The sequence below is a fragment of the Triturus cristatus genome, chromosome 7, assembly GCF_964204655.1.
Source record: "Triturus cristatus chromosome 7, aTriCri1.1, whole genome shotgun sequence".
Taxonomy (NCBI): Eukaryota; Metazoa; Chordata; class Amphibia; order Caudata; family Salamandridae; genus Triturus; species Triturus cristatus.
This window is the reverse complement of record NC_140590.1, coordinates 382,142,897-382,155,379: the sequence shown is the minus strand read 5'-3', so window position 1 is coordinate 382,155,379 and position 12,483 is coordinate 382,142,897. Positions and strand designations below refer to the sequence as shown.

At 43.4% G+C, this 12,483-nt stretch overlaps 1 protein-coding gene across 4 annotated transcripts in view; it reads left to right on the top strand.

Moving 5' to 3' along the window:
• CCDC106 (coiled-coil domain containing 106) overlaps window positions 1-12,483 on the top strand; it is a 215,804-nt gene that overhangs the window by 111,981 nt on the left and 91,340 nt on the right. Inside the window, exon 1 of one of the 4 annotated variants that reach the window (XM_085616584.1) lies at window positions 3,590-3,693. The exons of 2 other annotated variants lie outside the window; for them this stretch is intronic. The gene's annotated coding sequence lies outside the window, so the exon portion shown is untranslated. Of the gene's footprint in view, window positions 1-3,589; window positions 3,694-12,483 lie in introns of those variants that run through there. One more of the 4 variants, XM_085616586.1, reaches the window with a different exon arrangement.

Here is a 12,483-nt window from a genome sequence, read left to right as displayed (position 1 = left end):
AAGCGAAACAAACACAAAAAAAGTAATTAAAACATAGAAATAACGAATAAAATATTAAACCCTCACTAATTCCCCTATGTGCTTGTAATTATCTAGCATATGGCGACATTTAAAGCGTTCATATTCACCCATTGATGTCATCTGGTGCAGCATACGATAACGTCACAAAAGCAACATATATCATGCGATATTCTATTTTCCTAGTATTAGTATGCGTACATATGTTAATTACAAATTATTTTAGCCATGCAAAATGCAAATCCCACATATATTTCGTACATTAGTAATGTTGGTTAAACTTCACACAAACACATTAATAGTATTATAATTAATAGATTATTCTAATTAGTATAAACATGCAGAATAGGGGCGGTATACAAAATGTTGTACTCCCCGCTCCATCACTATTATACTTGACAAAGTGGCTGAAACCACTCAAGCCCTACCAGCCTTTCAGAGTCAGTCATCTTATAGTTGATGCTACTGTGGCACATGGTCTTTCTCTAAGGCACAGACATGCTGGATAGTACTACTTGGTGGGCGAGTTAACATGCCTGCTTCAAAAATCTGTATATAACCTGCCCACCAAACTGACCTACAAAAGTGCTGTGGTACTTTCATTGGGACAGCGTCAAGAATTATTTGTTACAGCTGTGCAGATAATTCCAGTTAACTTTTAAACTAACTCAGGAAGAGAAAACGTTCAATGGATTCCATCAAGGGGCATAATACATGCCCTTGCAGTGTGTGGGTAGGAGGATTAGGGGGCACCCTTCAGTGGCACCCATCCAGCCCTAAGAATATGAATATCTATGAGATATGGATATAACTGGCAGGTTGCCCTTGTCCATCAGTGATGCGCAGCTATTATCAAGATTTTCTTTCTCTCTTGGAATTCTGGGACATTTAGTCCTGGTTTTATAAAGCAATAAACAAGAGCCACGTCCCCGAATTTAAAGAAAAAACTTGGACTGCAGCATTTAGTCATGCATGGACTTGGGAAATTTGGCAGTGCTGTATTGGAATCTCAGAGACTTCTCAACACATTCTGCAGGTGTAGGAAGCTTGTACCCTCACCTGAAGCACAGTGCACCTTGCTAGAGGGGTGGTTTATCTAGACCACAGGCAGTGGATTGCAGGCATGGAACACAGGGATGTGTGCCATGCTAACTCTTCACTTTTCTATGCACCAAAACACGCAGCCTGCAATGGCAGTGTGGGGGTGTTAAGGAACAGGACCAATAAGGGTGGCATAACAGGAGCTGCAGCTCTTAGAGGCCTTCCCTCATCACAGCGCCCTTGGTACCCATGGTACCTTTCACAAGGGGCTTACCTGTGGCCAGAAATGTGCCAATTGGAGGTACAAAGGTACAGCTATGGGAAAGTACACAGGCCCTGGGAACCTGATTGGCAGGGACCCATGGCACATCAAGTCACAAAACATCAGATGTCAGGCAAAACGTAGGGGGTAACCATGCAAAAAGGGGCACTTTCCTACAGCAGGGGTGACACATTATTTTGTATTATGCCACCAATTCCATCTTTTGGAAAGAGTTAGACTTGTGTGAACCAACCACCCAACATTAAATCTTACAAAGACTGCAGTTAAGCTGGTTGGAGCCACTCCCGTCACATGGCTAAAGGAGATCTGGCGTTCCTCCTTTGCTGTATGTCTGCCTCCAACAGGAGAAATAAGAAATCTGGAAACAATAATGGGTCATACCACCTCTATGAAAGATCAAGGGTATGCTGTAGTCAATTCTATTTTTTTGTTTTTTTTAAAGTCTTTTTATTAAACAAAATTGATCCAGTCATACAAGCAAGAATGTTCAACCAGAGATATTCTGTACAGCTTTTGATAAGTGTAAGGCATTTGAAATACATATAAGAAGAAGGGTTCAACAATATTAAACATGATACACCTTACATTCGAGCCTCCAGCTTTCTTACTTGTGCACGTTGATGCCCTTCCCCCTCCCTCTGTTGGGACCTGTATGCCTCCCACCGGCTCCAGATTTTTTCCCACTTCTTTGGGCATCCCCTGCGCTCATATACCACTTTTTCTGCCAGCCGGCACCAATCCATGTCCAACTTCCATTCAGAGAGTTTCGGTTGGTCCTGTGTCCCCCATAGTCGCACTACATTTCGTTTTGCTACCACTGAGGCCAGCATGAGCCAGGTTTTAGTGTGTGCGGGCAACCTGTATTCTCCCGTGACCCCTAATAGGTGCCAGCATGCATCTGGCTGGACTTGAATGCCTAGTACTTTTGACATCACCGCCGTGACTCCCACTCAGGAGCGCTGGATTTTGGGGCAGTCCCAAATAATACGGAAGAATGTACCCATGTCTCCCCATCCCCTAGCACAATGACTCGTATCAGCTCTGCCAATTTTGTGTTGGATCGTTCGGGGGGAATATGATCGGTGTAGGATTCTGAGTCGGATGATTTGAAATCTTGCCTTTATAGCTATTTCTCTGGATTGCCTCTTGCCAATCGTCGTCTTCCAGCAGTCCCTGGTCGGACTCCCATGCTGATCTCACTGGGCCCTTGGGGTCAGGTAGATTGTTCATTATTTTCCAATATATATGTGCGAGATCGCTTTCTTGGGGATTGGGTCCATCAGCAGTCGGTCTTCCAGCGGGGAGTACTCGGGTAGCAGCTCCCCCTCTTTGATGTGGCACCTACGACAGCTAAAATATATTGTAAATTATCAAGTCTTCCTTGAAAACTCCAGGCTACATTAGAAGTAGTACAGTAATCTCTTGCATGGAATTTGGAATAAGCACATACCTAAGGATAGTGGAGAAGATAGCGGGGCTGCAAAACGCTGCATTGAGAGATCTCTGCGGTCACCTCTGACACCTCTCACCCTTGTGTAATGCCTTCACTGGCTACCAGTAAAAACGCATAATAAATAGAAAGTCCTGGTCTCTTCAATGGTAGACTCAGAACATGCCTGGAATTTAATCGACTTTCTAAGCCTGTTTACTGCAGAGCGTTAAGGCTGATTTTGTAGAGACTGTTAGCACATGGTGCTATATGGCTGTTACAGTTATGCATCAGAAAGGCGAAGGAGTAAGCTGGTATTACAAGGATTTCAACCTGCTGTGACTGGATTTCTCGAGCAATTAAGCGGCTAAATTCCCGAAATTGGAAGTGTCTCCAGTTCACCCAAAATGCTTTCTGAAATATTGGACAAAACCGTATAAAATGATAAATACTTTATGCGAATTAGATAACGCCATCCTCTGCAGTGGTACTGCAAGATGAATTGCCTAAATTCAACCTAGTGCCAAGTGAGGCGTTGTTCAGGCAACGCCTAGCACATCACGAGGGAGACCGGTAGCATCCCTTAGCGGGCCAACTGATGCACAAGAAACCGTTGTTTTCCATTAAACCTGGTAAAATACGACGGCTGCAAAATCACATACAATCCAGGTCAGTAGGTACATTTACATTAAATCCGCCGTCTGCTCATGTTTTTTCACCCACGGGAAAGAATTGTGAGACAGTCCCTGGAAGAAAGGAAGGCACGGTCTACAAAGTACAACTGCCGTTAAAACTATCGTTGTAGACGTCATGGGCACCGTAGGCAGAGTTCTGAAGGACTAAAGGAGTTTGCCGACACTCCCTGCCAGAGGAGGCACTGGATAACACTGGCTCTCAAGCTTGGGTGCAGGTGCTCGAGTGGGTGAGCCCCTTTTAGCGTTGTTATTTATGGTGCTTATTGCTGGTTAGACGCAGTTCCCCAGCCGCTTCTGCAGGAATCATTGTATCCATTACATAGTGCATCCGTCCCCTGAATCCATACTTGTGTCCTGCCTGGATTTTTCGTTCATCTCAGGGCCTCCCTGGGACAGGCTGTGTAAGGAATGATATTTGTGCAACACTGCCTCTTGTGTGTTTTTGGTGCTCCTGGGAGAGGCGGGCACATGTTATGTTGTGCGTGTATGTTTGAGTATACAGGAGCTCTAATTGGGCGTGGCTTTCCTTGCATGCATAGTCCATAGGTACAGTCACTACTTCTAAGGTAGCTCATCTACTTTAAGTGAGATGAAAAAGAGGGGGGAGGAGTTTTTCAAACGTGTGTGGCAAAGCGTGGCCTATGTAATTGAGGGCGTGGCTTACAACATAGAAACTAGAGTAGTCAGCTAGGTGCAGCATGATACCTGACGAGTGTTTGTGTGGAGACTACAATGACCCCTTTATAATAAAGGGCATGTTACCCAACTGGATGTGAAACTGGTATAACTTTTTCTTAGCCCTTGCAAGCACGCTAATCTAGAGTGTGTCAGGGGTGGCTGGTAACCTTAGAAAGTGATGGGGCGAGCAAAGTGCCCCACTGCTTCCCCCCCAAAAAACAAAATAAAACATCCCCTCCCTCTAAAAGCCCAAAATAAAATACCTCCTCCCTCCAAAAGCCCAAAATAAAACTACACTAACGTTTACAATAAATAAAATGTAAATTAACTGTACTTACTCACCACAGCACGTTCTCCTCTGTGTTCTGAAACTGCAGTCTGCTGTGGAGCTCCCCTAACCAATTCAAACGCTGTTCTCATGCTATTAACCAGCATTGAGAGAAGGGCCTGGATTGGATGGAGTGGGTTGACTGGATGCTCCTTCTGGCCATGGAGGCTTGTGCTTGCTTTTCACTAGCTGTCTTAGACAGCTCGGAATGGAGAGCCTCAAAGTGTGCATGTCAGGTTGATCGTCGTAACACAGCTGGCCAAACTGGCATGCGCACTTTGGAGCATCCAGTCAGCCATTGCATGATGCCAATCGTCAGCAGAAAACACATCCACATGTCTTTTGGCTTGGGAAGTCTGAGGTGCGCACTTTGGGAAAAATATAAAATGGAAATGAAATAATTTCATGCCAATTCATGTTTTCATCCATGGCTTGCAGTGGGCGGGGGGCAACACCCTCGTGGAGAAACCACCGCTACTGTGTGCAGAGGTCTAACTCTGTCCAAGTTATTATAAGGTCCAGTACCTGTTCTGTGACAAGGAGGGTTGCACAATGCATGCCCCCATGAATGACATGAAACTATTATCCATGTTCTAGGGTACTTGCAGTCAATTTTCTTTGTGAATCATAGTATGACCAGACCATTTCTCTGTGTCAGTGAAGCGGGCGATGCACTAACCCCTCACGTGTAAAGTGTTCCACTTCTCCACACCCTTGTGGGGACATTACATGCGCGTGTCGAGTACATGCATGTGCAGTGGATGTGTAGCACATGTGGTAGCAATTCTGTGTGTGATGAGAGTCTGATTACTGGGAGTAGTGGGATTCATTTTGGATGGCCTCTGGATTAGCATGGAGGACGAATGAGGGTGAAGACCGCTGCTCTAAACAGTGGAAGGTTACTGATTGCATGCTTGTGGTTGAAGGGTGGAGACCCAGAGTCTGAAGTGAGGGCGGATAGATACAGGGCTACCTTTACAAATGTCAGTTGTGGCTGATAGCACTAGAAATTGGTGTGGGGGGGGGGGTGGACAAATGAGTGGTTGACAGTTAATAAAGACAATAAATGAAAAAAGGCACTTACCTGCACAAAGGTCCTTGTCGCTCTGTTCCGGTTTTCTTCTGCTCGGCTCTGCCTCCAGCGTGGGACCATCAACAACTCCCCTAACTAATCCTTACACTGCTCTTATCAACATGAGAGCAGCAGCAGGATTTGAGGGAGCGGCATGGGCTTGGTCTAACCCAGCTAATGGGGCGCCAGCCAGCCACGTTTGTGCCTGTAGGAGACAGGAAACACCCACAAAAACAAATGGTTTAACACTTTGTATGTATTGTTTATAAGCGATGCAGGCAGGAATGTGGACGCTCGGGCCCCAGCAACCAACCAGGCCCCCACTAGCAGTGAAATCGGCCCCCACACCGATACGCAGTAATGCCAGTCAGAGGCTGCTCACAGGGAGTAATCTCGGCATGAAAATAAGACAGAGCTAGAAACTAAATACAGCATAGTCGCCACAGTCAACACCTGGCAACAGCCATGCGGCTAAATGCCAAGGGATCATAGACAGCACATAACATGAAACCCATGTTATGGGATCTATTCTAAGAGGAGAAAGACATGGCAGGAGATTGAGAGTCATGGATCAGCTGCCTTCTATGAAAAGTGTTTCATGGATCTCAAATAGCGCACTAAAGACAACACTGGGGGTTAATACTGTAATGGTTTGTTAGAGCTCATTGACATGACATGGGGCTGGGGCATCTAAGGGATCCCAGAATTTTCAATCTATCTCAAGGAGACCAATCAGTGAACTGGGCCCAAGTTGCTACAGCTCAGTTGACCGATGTTACTGCACCACACAAGTTGCCATTTGCGAAACTCAGGGAATCCAGAACATACAAACTTGTGACAGAGAAGTAATCCTGCTGTGAGTACAGCAGAACTCAAATTTGTATTATCAGAGCCAGCAGCATCTACACAAAGGCGATTTGGTTTTCTTAAAGATTGAACACCAAATATACTCATGTGGTGCAAACCCTAGCTTAGTAGCAAAGACAGAGCCGAAGACTAAGAAGAGTGTATGGGTGACCATGGTAAGCCAGCAACATCTACAGAAAATGCAGCTTGCGAAAGGTAAGGAGCCCTCAGCATGCAAACTCATTGAAGAGAGGGAGTCATATTGTCAGACCAAAGACAGAGCTGAAAAAAGGGTTGTCTTGGATCAGACATGATTACCCAGCAATATCTACACACCCTAAAAAACGTAGTGGATGACAAAGCAGAGAATGCAGGAAGACAATCACAACGTGAGAGCAAAGGCAAAGTGAAGGCTAAAAATGGTCATTGGTCCATTGTCAGAGCTCAGCAATATTGACACAGCTGGAAGCTTGGGGATCTCACCGAGCGCATGCCACAACAAACATTTGCACTGCAATAGGTCTCGCATTTATTAAAGTTAGAGTGGTTAGTGTTGAAAATAACAATGTTTTTTACTTTTGTTTTTTATATATTCAGTGGAGTTATTATATTTACATAGTACTATTGCCAATGGTATGTAAAAGTAAAAAACATTGTCATTTTCGATGCCAACAGCTCTAACTTTAACAAATCCGAGCCTATTGCGAGACCGATTGCATTTCCAGTGCATTTGTTGGAGTTGGAGTTATTGGCATGATAAATGCCAATGTTTTTTACCTAGTTTTGTTTACAGGGTGCAGTACTATATGTGGCCAAAAGAGGTCCATGGGAACTCTTTTGGCCACATATAGTACTGCACCCTGCAAAGTTGGAGTTATTGGCATTATAAATGACAATGTTTTTTACTTAGCCACCATATGTGTCCAAAAAAGGTCCAGTGGGACGTCTTTTGGCCACATATGGTACCGCACCCTGTAGAACATATGGAAAATTCACCCTACCCATAATGCATTGCATGCAAGACAGTACCACAAGTACATTCAAATAGCTATGTCCATATATACAATTAGTAGCTTTGAAATGTGACAAAATAATTATTACATTCCGGATTTGGTTGTACTCTGTGTGGAGCTGATGAAGGGAAATTTATAGAAGATCTCCTATAAATGTGACATGTGCTAGTGAGAAAAGTACCCACTGACAGCCTCGCTTAGGATCAAGCGTGTGCCCTGCCGATAACCCTTTAAGAAAATAGTGCTCTGAGGCTGTAATTAAAACCTAGGGAGCAAACAACTTATGTAACAGGAAGTGTCCTCATGGGAGGCTACAAGAGACAAGGCGGTACTAAGGAGGGACTACTGAGCCTATTGACCAATGAAAAGCCACCGTTTACAAAGGACAGGGACAGGAGCCAATTAAAAAGATGAGCGGAAAGTTCGAGGAGTTTTATGCCCATATCCCGAATACAGAAAAAACACAGGAGTTTAACCCATAAACCAAACTGAGATCAGGGTAAATACAGTATAATTGCAACAATATCTCAGCAGGGATTATTGAGACTACTTTATAATTGTATGTACAGGACATTACAATCAAAAAACAAAGGACACGAGGCTTCAAATAATTCAATTGATGCGCCCATAGGCGTCATGTATTTAGAGAAGATCAGAAAATATACAAAACAGTTGTTAAAGCACTGTTAGGTCTAAGTACCAAGGCAACCCTAAAGGAAAGTGTACAAAGTGCTTGTGACAGTGAAGTGACGGCGCAAGTGACATCGTGAAAAAACCACAGCAAAAGGCGCAAGATAATTTTTACAATATATATACAGGATAAAAGGTTCAAACATCAGATTATTCAATTGTTCAATTGAAAGTTTTCAATATGTTAAAGAACCAAGAGGTCAAGAGGCGCCAAGGGAGTTGGAGCTGGTGGGCAGAGGTCGACGGCGTTTCGATCCTATTTAATTAGGATCATCTTCAGGACCAGGGTCGCCTATTCAAGAAGTGCTGAGGCGCGGGAAATGGAGCGCTGGCGTGGAAGAGAATTCCAAGCGGACGTGAAGGCTGGCCACGAATTGGTCGCAATTCAACTTGGACTGTACGTCGAGGGTAAATGAGCCTAAAAGGTCTCGCTTGAAGTAGCGAGGCGGGGGAACAGAAGGGTTGGCGCAAGGATGCGCTTCAGTTCAATGCTGGTTTAGCGGGTCAAGGAATCGGGCGTCGGAATAAATCCGAGGTGAGAGGTACGCCGAACCGCCACAGTCGTGTGCGTCCACCGCACACGACTGTGGCGGTTCGGCGTACCTCTCACGATGGATTTATTCTGACGCCCGATTCCTTGACCCGCTAAACCAGCATTGAACTGAAGCGCATCCTTGCGCCAACCCTTCTGTTCCCCCACCTCGTTACTTCAAGCGAGACCTTTTAGGCTCATTTACCCTTGACGTACAGTCCAAGTTGAATTGCGACCAATTCGTGGCCAGCCTTCACGTCCGCTTGGAATTCTCTTCCACGCCAGCGCTCCATTTCCCGCGCCTCAGCACTTCTTGAATAGGCGACCCTGGTCCTGAAGATGATCCTAATTAAATAGGATCGAAACGCCGTCGACCTCTGCCCACCAGCTCCAACTCCCTTGGCGCCTCTTGACCTCTTGGTTCTTTAACATATTGAAAACTTTCAATTGAACAATTGAATAATCTGATGTTTGAACCTTTTATCCTGTATATATATTGTAAAAATTCTCTTGAGCCTTTTGCTGTGGTTTTTTCACGATGTCACTTGCGCCGTCACTTCACTGTCACGAGCACTTTGTACACTTTCCTTTAGGGTTGCCTTGGTACTTAGACCTAACAGTGCTTTAACAACTGTTTTGTATATTTTCTGATCTTCTCTAAATACATGACGCCTATGGGCGCATCAATTGAATTATTTGAAGCCTCGTGTCCTTTGTTTTTTGATTGTAATGTCCTGTACATACAATTATAAGTAGTCTCAATAATCCCTGCTGAGATATTGTTGCAATTATACCATATCCCGAATACAGCATGTTTCGAAGAGACAGTGCAAGCGCTGCTTAGGCGAGACCTAAAATATTATCACAGTGGAGAAAATAGAGCTTCAAATCTATGAGTGCAAAAGGCTGAACATTTGACTAGTAGGCTTTACTTAAAAGGTGAAATAGCATTCATAAATCCATTCAGTACTTATCATTCTTCTTTCTTACTTTAGTTTCAGAAAAAAGTGGCCTGTGAATTGCTCTAGAAAACTTATTTTAACCATTCATTTGTGTCATAAAGTGTTACTGTATGTAAACTCCAATTCAATGTGTGGAGCAGAGCTTCGGTTGCCAACTGTGGATCAAGGAGATCGCCCCCTGGCTGGCATTCTCCTCAGGCCACATTGTGTAATTCTTGGCAGATCATTTCATCTCAGTGAAACATAGTTCCTTTGTTTGTCACCCATTTAATTTTATTTGGTAATAAATTGTTATGGTTTTTAAAACACTAAAGTAAACTTGTTTGTCATAATTATGAACACATTCTAAGTGTTTTATCAGTGACTGGACATTTATAGTTTGCAGCAAGATAAGCTGCAACATTTTTCAGAGTCAAGTTGTTATGGATTATATATGCATGCACATTTGGTTTACACATGCAAAAGTTGTTTTGTTTCCATTCAAAGGGTTTATCTCTCGTGGCAATTTTCATGTGAGCAAATTACCACAGGAGCTGGTTATTCCTGGGCTGGAATGTCCTGTGAGTTTGAGCTCACCCTCAAATATTCATGTTTAAAGGTATTTACCAACTCCTCTCTTATCCATTCATACCTTGGAGAATGTTGAAATTTTACACCTGACAAGGGCAAGAAGAGAAATGTTTACAGGTTTGTAAGGCAGTTTCTCCCAATGGGGGAGGGGAATATTAATATTTCCCCCCAGGAAAAAAAATGAATAAAAGTTTTAACAAGTAAATGTTACTTGGCAGATTTTTGCATGAGCAAATAGGTGAATGAATATTTATCAATTCTAAAATGGAAATCACAAAAGTTTGCTAGGAGTGCACCCGATAACTTGCAAGACCTACTTATGTAAACGCGTGTGAATTCTAGAAGTCATAAATGTTTATTGCAAGATCACAGACCCTTGGATACACTGTCTTTAAGAATTGGGCGCATACTGGTTGCCTATATTGGTTGTACACTGTATTGGCATGAATCAAACATATTTAGTTACATGATGCTTTAGAGAAATGGTTTTTAACGTTGTACTTAAAAATGCAATGTAGTAAGACTTTGTCAATTCTTTTTAAGTTGCAAATGTTTTGGATGTATTTTATTTTGAAAGCAAATCTACTGCATGATATTTTAGCAAGCTGTCTGCAACCTTCATCTTTTTTTCAAGTTGCAAATATCTTTTGGGTGCATTGCTTACTTTAAAAATAAAATCACCAGTCCAGCTTCCTCCTTATGTATGTATTTGCATATAATGAAGGAGCATTCTAGGAGGGGAAACAGTCTTTACAGCGCAGCCTTTACCACGTAGATGCCTTTCAATGCATGCCTTAACCTTGTGTATTTTACAAATAGCAGGCTACATTTAGGGTGTTGGGGTGGGTAGTGGTAAAGGGTGGTAAGGGTAATTTTGTGGTTTGCGGTAATAAGGGCAATTTTACGGATTAGAGTTGGATAGTGGTGGTGGGTGGCAAGGGTGGTGATATATATACTGGGAAAAAACAAAGGTTAAAGTGACGTTTTAGATGAAAATGTCAGTGGCAACGTAACGCTTTAAACTAAAAAACACACTGAAATTCACCAGTTAAAGTTATCTGTAGTAACTATGACTCACATCTCTGCCATGCACAGTTTTGTCATCAAAGATGTTATTTCAGATATTGCAGTGATGTTATCAATGATGTCATAGAACATATCATGAGTGATGTAATATTGCTGGTAATTAACAGTGCATGGCAGAGCATGAGTTATAGTTACATTAGGACATAATTTATAGTTACTAGAGATAACTAAAACTGATGAGTTTCACTGAGATTTTTTAGTTTAAAATGTTAAGTTGTCACTGACATTTTCACCTAACTATAACGTCTTTTTAACCTTTGGTTTCTTCAGCTATTTCTGAGTGCTCCTGCCGGGCATTTCAAAGTTCCTGCCGGATGGGAGGACACTTCTTTCCCTGCCCACAGTCCTGTGGGCAGGGAAAAGTACTGTGTCCCGGGAGGGGCTCCTCAGGACACAGGTAAAGAGCTGGCCCCGGGGGATGGGGTCCCGGGGCCTTTAAAGGATCGAGGAGGGGGAGCACACGCCCCTTCCCTATTAATACATTTTCTGCTTTAGGGGATGGGGTCTCCAGGGCCTCTTTAGGCTTGGGGTGAATACTCGTGCCACTCCCCTATTGATTAATTTGGCCCTGTGTGATGTGTTCCCTGGGGCAAATCTCTGCTTTGGGGCGGTGGGGGGGGGGCTCCCCTAAATACATTTAAATGCAAACAGGCATTTTTAATTTAGTCAATTAGTCGCAGTCCCGCAGGATCGCAACCTTTAAAAGAAAGAAAATTGTTTTCACCCAGTGGGGTCCCAGAGAGGCCTAGGGGGTCAGGGTAGCCCTACTCTGACCCTTTATATTATTTTTTTAAATAACCTCAGGACAGGAGACTGAGTTCCAGAGTCCGGTAATGGCGGCCTGCAACATTTTTCCTCATCTTGCAGCCAGCCAATCAGGGCCTTACTCCCGCAGGAGCAAGATGGGCAAAGGGTAAAAACCAAAAAATGTAATCCGGATAAACCAATATTTTTGGAGCGTAATAGCTCCAAAACTACTGAACGGATTTACACCAAATCACAAACAGCGTACTTTCTGGACCAAGATTGAGCTTCCTAACAAATTTGGTGTAATTCTATTCAACAGTTTTTGGTAGCATTGCCTAAAAAAGTCTATGGAAAATTCATGTGTATTTTGCGTTTGGGAACCCACCTTATTTTTAGGCTCCTGTTGATGGATCACACCAAAACTTTCTAGGAAAGAGCTGAGGTGGCGGAACTTTTATTTTGAAAATTTCTTGAAGATTCATCACATGGCACC